This window comes from Nothobranchius furzeri, chromosome 10 (genome assembly GCF_043380555.1).
Source record: "Nothobranchius furzeri strain GRZ-AD chromosome 10, NfurGRZ-RIMD1, whole genome shotgun sequence".
Taxonomy (NCBI): domain Eukaryota; kingdom Metazoa; phylum Chordata; class Actinopteri; order Cyprinodontiformes; family Nothobranchiidae; genus Nothobranchius; species Nothobranchius furzeri.
The window spans coordinates 65,952,506-65,962,270 of record NC_091750.1 but is presented as its reverse complement, the minus strand read 5'-3'; the positions used below and the strand labels follow the sequence as shown (position 1 = coordinate 65,962,270).

Here is a 9,765-nt window from a genome sequence, read left to right as displayed (position 1 = left end):
TGACTTTTTTTCCCACCGTGTGGAAAGAAACCATTTCCTTTGCCAAATATGTTGTCACAGCATCAGTGCAAGTTTTCCAACAGAGACTGTCCCTTTTGTATTTTGTTGTTTTGGCAAAGGCCCCTATTATTGTCAGCTGCGCGTAACTGGTGGTGGACATTGTTGTTGGCCCTGGTCCTGCATCGGTGTCAGTGAGAAATGTTGAAACTGTTGCACCGACTGAACTCGGAGCCAAATTCATTCTCGCGGCAGTGAGTGGGTGGTTGATTCTGAGATGTATCCGTAAGTTTGAGGTGTTTCCATTTCTCGCGGTTACCTTTTTATTGCATAATTTACAAATTACTTCATTGGGATTCACCAGCTCTCCTTTGTCATTTGGTTCGAAGCCGAAAAATTCCCAAATTGCAGAGGTTGTTTTCTTTTTGGACACCAAGTCAGTCGACGCGCAACCTACCATCTTTCGCTCAGCCTTTCTCCTCCGCACTGTCACGTGATTACGTAAAGTCACGTTCATAAACTTCATGAAATATCTCCAAAGCTTACAAAACATATTTTAATATTTTAAAATGTTATGGGTTAATATTTTTAATATTTAATATATTTAATATTTTAAAATATCAGTTTTATACATGAAATGACTTATTTATCTTTTTCATTGATTTTTACATTTTTAATCCTTGTCTCCTAAGTGCACGCATGCACACCTGTTTTTCATGGCGGTATTGGAACTGACACCGTCACTATTTTGTAATACCGCGTGTATACTAATACCGTAATACCGCCCAAGCCTACTGCCAACAAGAACTGAACCATGACATTGGTTTCCCTACAGTAAGTGCATGTGCTAAGGCTGTAACTTTTCCAGTGGCACACATGACAGCATACAGTGAATTTAAAAAAGTAATGAATATGGCTCTACGTTTTGGAAATACCTTTGGCAGGTTTTAATTTGGTGAGCAAACAGTGATTGTTCTATTCACACTTGTTTTCTATATTTACATTTAGAATTATTTCCCGGAGGAGTGTGTGTCACTGACAAGGTTGTGTTTATTCAGTTTTCATTTGAGAAAAAGTAAACGGCAGTTTTTTTGTTACTGTTATATTTGAACGTTTCAACAAGACCATGTAATAGAAAAAAAGAGAGCTAATCGATTTCTCTTCACTAAAAATGAACATTTGCAAATAACACCCAAAACATGTTAGAAAATAATGAGACATTAAAAAGAGAAATCCATCAAAAGTTGTTTTAAAGAATCCTAAAAGTTTGTCACACATAGTATATTTTATGTTACAGTTGTTTGAGTGTATACAAAGATACCATGTAATGATTTAAACAGGCTGCAACAGTTTATTTTTATCATAAACAACTGTTTTACTATTCTGTCATTTGATCTGATGTTTATCAATACAAATACTTCATATTGTATTGTGGAAGCCCAAAAATACTTTAAAAGAAAATAGTTCCAGCTCCAAGGCTGTTAGCTCAGTAACTTGTAGTAATGCATCAATAGGCAAAGTCCAATAAACAAACATGATTTTCCACCTTCCCACTTGTTCTCTGTGCAGGGAAGTTGTAATCATTTTCCATAAACATGTTACTGTCAAGGTGTGTTCATAAGTTTTCGTTTGAGAGGAGTGAAAATACTGGAGCATGTTTAAATAAATATCTCTTCCAAAACACTGTGATGGCTGTCTTGGATTAATTCTTTGTGAGAGTTGTTCCATTTGTTCAGTGTTAAATGGGTTTAGAAGCTCTGGAACTTCAACTTCATGGTTGGGTTCTTGAGGGGTTCCAATATTTTCCCAGTCAGGACTGTTGTCATCAATATACTGCAACAACAAAAAGTTATATTATATAAAATGACTGCTAACTGCCCTCTTTCATTTAAAGGGTCTAAAAATGCTTCCGCCAAAACGTATTCTCTAAATATCTATTGCACACAGACATCAGATAGGTCCAGCCTATCAGACTCCTGAAAACAACAAAGATATTAGTCAGTGACTTAAAAAGTAGGGCACTGGTGTGTGTGTGTGTGTGTGTGTGCGTGCGTGCGTGCGTGCGTAAGACATTTAATAAATTTCATTATGCACCTGTTGAAGATTCTCTGGCTCATCGATGGTCGTTTTCATGTGGCCCATCACCCACAGCTGGTTTGGAGTTAGGTTTTGTTCAGTGCGGATCGAATGATTGTCCCAACCATGAGTGAAGGTTTGTAGATCATCAATGAGGCGTGGTAGGAAGACATAGTGTACACAAAACATACGGATGTTGTTACAGATGTCAAGTAGTTTGTCCTGTTCCAGGGTATGTAGAACCTCATAATATACTTGTGTCACAGCCATCCAAATGTCTCCACAATCGTTCGATTCTGAGAAGAGTTAAGAAGTGACTTTCTTTAAAATTAACTATATAATTACTACATATTATGTATGGTATGTCCACACATAATCAAACGTATACCTTTGGTTGTGAACACTCTTTCCTGAAACAAAGCTGCCTCTGCCTGTACTTCGTCCTGTAAACATACAGCGGGCTGTTGACACATTCTCAACTCCTTCATCTCCTCTTACCTGCAGTAGGGCGCACAAAAGGAAGTTATGTATTACACGGTGATACCTAGGAAAAAGCAGTGCCCTTCTGTTTTTTCAGTTTTAAGTAAAAGAGAAAGAAAGAGAGAAACTTTGTTTTCCACAAATTTGTTACATTTTGTCAGCCACATAAAGCATTTACATGGGAAACTTTTAGAAAAGCTAATTGGAATGTGCCCCAATTAAGTAAACTACTGTTCAGTTCTGCTCTCTGCGTGAGCACAATGTAATGGATAATGCCTTAAATGTTAAATTTATATACGTCTAAAGCCTGCTATATATGTTCTCATTTGCTTAATTTTTAACATTTACAACCAGCAGGGCTGGAGTTTTGACTTGTGTGACAATTCAGAAATATTTCATTCTAAAAATTATGGATTTTGAAATAACAGCATACCTCTGTGGCCAGCCACATTGTTGAACAGATTCCAAGAAGAGGTTGAGAGCAGTGCTAGATTTGTTAACTGTGGCAGCATTCAGGTACATAATCTGTAAATAGATATTATTGCATGTTAAAGCTTTAACAAAAGAATAAACTATCTCATTTGAATAGTACATTTACCTTTCTAGAATAGCCATCCACACCTCCAAAAATCACAACGTTGTACCTAAAACACATAATGGATTATTACAAATTAGAAGTCATTTGATTAAATTCAGTTAATTCATTTTCTAAATAGTTTACAATACAAAACAGTACAATAATATGAATAACCTTATTAGCTTGTGATCAGTGTCAATGTGGACAAGTGAGAGTGGTCCTTTCACAGAATAAGTACGGCGACCTGTACATCCCATACGTGTCAGTCGTGACAGAATACCCACAGAGTCGACTCTATGCATAGAGTCTTTGATTCTTTCCCTCTGTACATGATGGCCTTCGGATTGGAGAAGACCTTTTGTAAGTCTATAACCTGCATTAGGCCCTCTGACTTTAATAGTTTTTATTTTGTCATCAAGTTCTTCATCAGTCATTGAGCTGAACAACGTCCTTGTCGAAATCCCATTTTCACACATTCTTTTGAAGATTGTAGCCTCACTTACTCTAAGTAGACTGGCCACATATTTTATTGGCAAGGGCATTTCCAAAAGATGTGTCAGAAGATCCACAGAGAACTCATATTTGGGTCGTCCTCTTTCTCCTTGTGCAAGTGCGAACAACACAGGATGTTGAGTTTCCTCAATTCCAGCACGTACAAGTCTCTCCATCTGGACGAGACCCTGAATAATGCTGGATGGTATGTCCAGAATTTCAGATGCTGCATCAGTTAATATGTATTCTTGATTGATGACACATTCCATGTAATCCAGGTCAACAGATGGTTGTGCACGTATCCATTGTAGCTTAGATTTAAGATGGTCCAGTATACTGTGCTGTAAAATGTCCTGAAACGACAATAAGGTTGATTAATGTTTTATTGAAGTTTTATGCTAATGTTTTAGCATTAGTTACAAACATAATAAAATACAATAATATTGTAAACAGCTAAAATTAACTATATTTTAGTCTTCAAAAACTTACATCTACAGTATAGTTGTCACGATCTGCCCCTGCCCGCCTGACTGTGTTCCTCTCCTGCCATGATTACCCTTATTGTTCTCACCTGTCCCTCGTTTACCTGCCCCTGTTTCCCTAATTAGCCCTCTGTATTTCTACCACCTGTTTTGCCACTGTCCTTGGTCAGATCATTGTTGTTGTTTGTTGGTGTTCCTGTTCATCCCATCCTGCCATTAAACCATTTTTTACTTTTACTGAAGCCTGCATTTTTACCTCCTGCTCAGCTCATCCACACATGGTCCGCCGTCTCCACCTCCTACACCGTGACAATAGTTAGTAAACAGTTAATTATAAAACAACGTATTTATTATTACTACTTAACAGAAATGTTACTTTTTCTTTACACTGTTTATAACAAAAAATAATCACCAAAATATATCATAATTCTTTCTGTAATGTATTTTCTAAGCTAGGATTTCCACATATATGCTATATATTACTACACAGCTCAAATGAAGCCAATTTTTATCATGATAAAGATTTTTAACCACTATTTTCATTATAAACTATATACTATGAGAATATAAAAAATAGTTTTAACTGAACTGTTCTTATTGAGAATAGTTTATTAGATTTTGAATTACCTTTTTTTTATTTACAAAGCTCATGATTTATTTGCTGATATTTAGCCTACTTTTATTTAATTAAACATTATTATCCTTCGTTATATTTTGTAAAATTTATAAGCATGCTAGTATACATTCCTCTGGAGTCAGAGTACAAGTATCAAATCAATTTTAAATAAACAATTTATACTTAAGTTATTTGTTTTAAATGTATAAAAGAACAACATTTTTTAAATTTACCTCATCTTGAAAAACTGAAGCGTTTGAGACATCCATCACAATGGTGTAACCAGTTCTTACAGTAATTGGGTGTAACACAGCTTAGGGTGCAAATCGAAGACAGATCGGTTAATCGTCTGGTCGAGTCTGGAGAAATGACGTCACTTCCTGGTAAATGTTGAAGCGAGAGAGCGCAGCGTTCAGAAGTGAAAGAGTGTATGTTGAACAAGTAAACGTAGGAATAACAAAAACGAGCGAGTGTTTGGCTAAAGTGAGAATACATTTTGGAAAGGTGAGACAAAAGTGTGACTTCATGTGTCCTGTTACTAAAACATTTCATCCATGATAACAGTTTTACTCTCCACAATATCATTTTACTCTCTCCCCAACCCGTTTTTACGCTTGTTGTGTTATGAATTGCGCCGTCTCATTTAAAAAAAGTGATCTGACGCCAAACTCTTCTCATCATTCTGAGCTCATCCTGAAAAAGAAAAATGTTTCATAGATAAAAATAAATAAATACATTAAATATCAAAGTTCCTTCACATCAAAGATTAGATTTTTTTTTAGAAGTAATATATGTAGTTAGGGCTGCATCCCTGTTAGAAGTTCTGCTTGTTAGCAGTCTTAAAGCAGAACAGTCAGCAGAAGTGGAATGCAGCCTTGTGAATACCAGTGATGGAATGTAATTAAGCACAATATAAGTACTTCATTACTGTACTCAAGTATAGTTCTTCTGTTTCTGTACTAAAGTAATTTTCTCAAGGCCTATGTTTTACTTCTACTTATATCTACATTTAACTATATGTACTTTCTACTCCGCATTGTTTCCTAAAAAGTTTAAGTGTTCTGCCCGACCCCCACACAACCCCTGGTCCGATACAGATCGGCAGCACACTCCCTTGTGCGCGGTGGACTAGTCCAAAGGTAATAGTAGTTTAATTTGCATTTAAAGTAACAGTAGACAGTCTTTTAAACTTTAAGCTAGAGCTTTAACATTGATCTCAGTAATTATTGGGTTAGAAACCTGATCCTAAGGGGTTCAAATTAAGGCAATTGGACTTTGTTGGTTCCTTGAAGACGTTTCGTTTCTCGTCCAAGGAGCTTTGTCGTTAAGCAACAACAGACATCCACAGTTTATAAGCTTGACCCTCCCATATTCCAGTCAGAATTGACAAAGCTCCTCTGATGAGAAGCAAAACATCTTCAAGAACCCAAAGAAGTCCAGTTGCCTTTATCTGAACCCCTTTAGATTATGACCTGGATGACTGAGAACCTTCACCAGCATATGTTAGAAACTTGACCCTCTGCTGACCAAAAACCACGCGAGATATTTTAATGGAGCGGGTAGGTGCCCTATAGGGGGCGCTCTTTAGCTGCTTAAAGGCTGTTTAGCTGTACTGATAGCTGTTCGCATTTTCAGTTCACTGATCATCAATATAAAAGCGCAAGAAGAAGAAAAAGAAGAAGTTAGCTTTTTTTCTGTTGGCATCATGGCAGAGCCTGGAAGTAAAAGTAAGAGAGTAATGTCTTTGGAGGTGAAGCCAGGAGCTAAAACCGGGGTGAAGTGAGGCTACTAAATCATGGACTGATGGTGACCTGGCTTTGTTGCTACTGGACTTGCATGTAATAATATTTTTGTGGAACTTTTTACTTTGTGGTTTATTTTAGTATTACTTGGCTCATGTTAGCATTAGCTCATTGTTAGCACTAGCTACAGCTGTGTTGTTCACGACAACTGTTATTCCACTTTCAACCAGTAGGGCGGAGAAACAACAAACTGCTCGTTGTTACTTTAAAATGGTTTTGGACCCAAAGAGCCAACGACAGAAGCCGTGAACTATTTTTAAACGATTAAAAGAGGTAATCGGGCGAGGCAGCAGGAAACAAAACTTACCAAAGCAAAACAGCAGGGAGGGAGATCATGTCTGAAGGCAGAGTGGGAGGACAAGGAGTGGGTCAGGTGATTAGTGAACAAGTAACAGGGGAGTAGACAAGCTGCTGGCACACAGGTGTGGGGACTTGACAATGTACATATTAAATATCAGCGGCAGCACAATTTAGCCTGTCTGCTGCACCCAGGGGTCATATCCAGAAGGAATTCACCCCATTACCCTCTGATTCCCTCTGTATACCAGCGGATGGCATCCACTGGATGCCCACATTCTTGGGTAGATAGGGCCCATTCCATTCCCATTGAAGGCCAGACCTGAGGATACCTTAGTTCAAGATCAATATAAACCCCAAAAAATCACTAAGCAGAATATCTGCTGCCAGTCTGGATCGAGGATTCTTTTGGTACCAAGTACGACCTTCAATAATCTCTTTGACTCATCTTTTCAGAGAATACCTCTCCTAACACCTCCTTTACACACGAGCACACACACACAAATCACACTTACTTTGCACTTCTTTAACTGATCTTTCTTGTGAATGGCTCTACTACTCTGCTGAAGCTCAGGTTTTTTTTTTTACTGAAGTGTAAATCACTTTGGATCAAAGTGTCTAAAACAAAAATCTGGAAAAGTGACGAGTAAAGACGATTGAAGTACGAGTGAATTGTCGTGTTTACAGAGCTGTTCAAAGGAAATAGCCTTTGTCTTTTTTTTTGTCACACTTAAATGTTTCAGATCAGCAGTGAAATTCTACATGAAAGAAAAATAACCTCAACGACTATAATGTTTTCAAATGAGGATTTTGTTTCATCCCCAACCCTAACCCAAGGGAGCAAAGCCATCCCCAAACCAACCTGGTTCTATGTGAAAAGGAATTAACCCTCAAACTGGGTATTAGACTCTTGAAAGCAACAACTGTACTCAGGTTCTGACATCAACCCTAACTAAAAGAGGCCTGCAGGGCTTTAGATTTTCTGGAATTTCTATATAACAAGTCATGATGTGTCAAAGTTTGGTCTAGGAACGCTCCATTGGAGCCTCTGCAGCCCCTAGCAGCATTCTGGCTGGCCAATCACAGCTCTCTAGAGGGGTTTCAAACCTAGAGAGCTGTGATTGGTCCATAATGGTGGGTCGATTATAGCGCTCTAGCTGCTTGTGAACCAACCATAGTGCTTTATCCGCTTTGTGGTCCAATCAGGGCCTTCTATTCGTCTGGTGGGTGGGATGATGCAAAAGAGTGTCTGGTGTTTCAACACCATCAACACTGAAGGAGACATGAGCCGTGACTTGCTGATCCACGTTCACGTGTTGGAGGTTTTTAACAAGTTCATTTGGTTTCCTGGCAGCAGCTTCAGCCTCACAGCACAACTCAGAGTCAGACCAACACCATGGGACAGGAGGCAGAATGTACTTCCCCACAGCTCAGTTGGTCAAAAACATGGGGTTTCTCCAGCTTTTTGTGTCCCAAGGCAGGTTTTTCATGTGCACATCATCCCAGAGATTCACATTTGCTTGTTTTCATATGAACCGTAATAAAAATGCATCACAGCCACTGTGACTCTGGTTATCAAAAGACTTTTTTGGGGAAAAAAAAGCCTGCCGCATAACTGGATCATTATAAAAGGTCTCCCCTAAACTAAAGAGAGGTTTTTGATGATCAATGGCAAAGAATAGTGTAGAGTCAAACAGTCAAACACAAAGAGGAACAGTACACAGTTTAATTCTACATATGAAAGCTGAGATATTATGGTGTACGTTACAACCTATCCAGCTGTTTTATCAGTAAATTCACATTTGAGTTCCATCTTTCCTTTCGGCTAGAAAATTTCAGGTTTAGAGTTGTTTTTTTGTTGTTTTTTTTCAAATCAGAGGTCTTTCAGGGATGTTTGTTTCATCAACCTACCAGATGGCTATCATAGTCCTAAATTGGACATATTGAAAAGACAAGGACTCTAGACTGTCCTCTGCTGATCTGCATAAAGAGCAGTATCAGAAACCGTATGGTGTCCCCCAAGGTTCCGCTTTTGGTCATTTGCTGTTCTTCATGTAGTTTCTTTGGGCAACATCATTAATATGCTAATGACACACAGATTTATTTACTTTTTCTGACATGTCTGCTTTTTTTTTTTGCAAAGTCATTCAGCAGATGCTGCTTTCCCTCATTTCTTTCCAAAGATAAAATCCACCAGCGCACAGCTAATTATTTCTGTCTAGTCTTGTTTTACAGAGATCTCAACTTTGAGAATCAGATGCTTTCTGCCAAGATTTTACCTGGTTTTCATTTGAATATGTGTGTAATAATTCATTCAAGCTGCAATAGCAAATCTGCAGAACGAGCTAGCTTTTAAACACAAACACGGTCATGGAACACTCACCCCTCTTGTCAACAATCATCCCTGGGCCGTGTTCGCCTGATACCGGAACACGCATTGCCAGAGTAAACAAGATAGTGCTAAACACTGGTTGCCGGTTTCAAACGTCTTTTGTGTTCCACATATGGTGTTTTTCTTTTTGGATGGTTTGTCCTAAAGTTGAATTGGTAGCAGCCGGCTGTTTCTTCTTCTCTGATGTTATTGAGCCGAGAACCTTTCATACCAGTGGTGTTCTGTTGCAAAATGCATGAGTGCATACTGAATGGAGGATCCAGGTACATGCGAAAGTGCGGTGGTTCAGTGAGGTCAACAACTGGATGCTCCAATAGTTGATTTCAGATCGAGCCGTGTAATTAGCTGAGGTTTATAGACCAATCCGAGAGTACCATCCATCCATCCATTTTCTAGGCAGCAGCCTAATGTCACGTTGAGATCACGTCAAGATGCAGAACACGAGACGACACGAGGCCAGAGCGAATGTAAAAAGTAAAATCCTTTATTTAGGATGATGAACCAAAAATACAAAAAGGGCAGGAAGCCAAACCTAATATCAAACACGGAGAAAA

At 38.4% G+C, this 9,765-nt stretch overlaps 1 long non-coding RNA gene across 1 annotated transcript; it reads right to left on the bottom strand.

Annotated features, from left to right (window-relative positions):
* Positions 1-1,947: 1,947 nt before the first annotated feature.
* Positions 1,948-4,028, bottom strand: LOC139072343 (uncharacterized). The gene is made up of 3 exons (XR_011521859.1): positions 3,152-4,028; positions 2,987-3,078; positions 1,948-2,571 (listed from the first exon to the last, which is right to left on the bottom strand). It is a non-coding gene; the product is annotated as an uncharacterized lncRNA (long non-coding RNA).
* Between the last annotated feature and the right edge of the window lie 5,737 nt (positions 4,029-9,765).